The sequence below is a fragment of the Myotis davidii genome, unplaced genomic scaffold, assembly GCF_000327345.1.
Source record: "Myotis davidii unplaced genomic scaffold, ASM32734v1 scaffold1459, whole genome shotgun sequence".
Taxonomy (NCBI): Eukaryota; Metazoa; Chordata; class Mammalia; order Chiroptera; family Vespertilionidae; genus Myotis; species Myotis davidii.
Genome location: NW_006290528.1, coordinates 859 through 2,573, shown reverse-complemented (window position 1 = coordinate 2,573; position 1,715 = coordinate 859). Strand labels below are relative to the sequence as shown.

Here is a 1,715-nt window from a genome sequence, read left to right as displayed (position 1 = left end):
TAAGCCTTTCCTTCATATGTCTGACACCCCTCTTCAGGCGGCCTGCAGGCCAGGTGTCTGCTGGACCTTTACCACTTGATGTCCTGGCAGGCTTCCCGGGGCCCTGCTAGGCAGTGTGAAGGGCTGCCTGGGCCCGGAGTGTCGCAGCCCCGCCCCCGCCCCCAGCCGCTCCTGGTACAGCTCCTGCACATGGGCGTTGGTCTCCAGGGGCCACACCAGGATGGTAGCATAGATGCCTTCCATCTACCACAGCAGTGCCCTATCTGCAAACCCATTGTCCACCTGGGCCTGGTCCCTGCTGCATAGGCATGCCTGGCACAGGGCAGGACCTCCATGAAGTGGTAGGACCTCCACGAAGTGGTAGGGGAACTTGCCCCTCTATAGCTTCAGGACCACTTCTGGATATTTCAAAGCCGTAAGCAGTCTCAAAGCATAGCAGAACTTCTTCATCCCTTTCAAGGGTGACCTCCTGAAAGTCTTTGTTCTTCAGGGTGCTATAGGTTAGCACTCCCACGTCTTCATTGAACAGATCCTTGGCCATGTGCCTGAGGATGTGTGCCAGGTACCCATCAGAGCTGGCACTCTCATGGAGCCTCATCTCCTCCTTCTTGTCTCCAAACAGAGTGTCCACAGCAGCGTCATTTGAGGTGAGGTCACTTTGCTCCATTATCTGGACAATTTCACCCTGGGAACTATATAAAGCTATGGGAACATCTTCTCATAGGGCCTCCAGTTTCTTATCATAACACGCAGCCACAATGATGTGGAAAATCTTGTCTGGGGACAGGTCCTGCCATCTGGTGAAGTAATCCTTCACCAGAGAGCCCATGATCTGCTGGGGAGACTTGGCCGTGCAGAGGTGGGGGTGATGGGGTGACCCAGCACATGCTCTGCATATCGGTCCCAGCCAAGGCAGGCGGAGGTCAACATGGGTAGCCGGGGCTCTTCCTCATGGTTCTGGCAATACTGACACACAAATTCCTTATGACTCTCCAGGATGCTGAAGTCCGCCGCTACCTTTATGTCAAATACAGTGGACCCCAAGGCTTTTGAGAAAGTCGCAGAGCCTTCTGGATGCATTAGTGACACTGAGGCTGAATTTAGCAGCAAAATAAGGCAGAGACTAAGGACACACAGACACTGCTAGCACCTTGTGCTATTAGGTATCACATTTCTTATTAAGGTTCAGAACACAGAAGAAGTCCTTGGTGTTCTGTTGAGAAACTTGGACTCCTTCCTCTGTGGTCACACAACTGTCACACTCCAGGCAGTCACTCAGAAATATCTTGGCATCGGCCAACTTAGGGAATTCTCCCTTCTCTCCATTCTCCTGAGCTGGACTCCAGGTGTTGATTGCGGCATTCTCTTGGTCATCAGTTTTTGGATTTTTACTACATTCTCTTCATGTGCAGTGATCACACTTCATCTGGAGCAGGGCTGGCAGGGGCCAGCTTGAATGACCTGGAGGAAGCACAGGGAGAGCAGTCAGTCACTGCTGGTCACTGCTGCTGGCAGTATCCTTTCTTCCTTGTGGAGCTTCTAGAGAGGAGAAGTGGCTGCAGTGCCTGAGGCCGAGTTCCAGGAGGCCGGCAGCACTGTCGCGATCATGCCAGAGGCACTGGTCCATTGGTGTCTGTCCTCTGGAGATTGAACCTACAGGACTACTAAAGAAGCCAGTCCCCAGTTCTTTCCCGCCTCCACCACTGATTGATTGG

General features: G+C 53.1%; 1 pseudogene; it reads right to left on the bottom strand.

Annotated features, from left to right (window-relative positions):
- Positions 1–33: 33 nt before the first annotated feature.
- Positions 34–1,426, bottom strand: LOC102755180 (annotated as a pseudogene).
- Between the last annotated feature and the right edge of the window lie 289 nt (positions 1,427–1,715).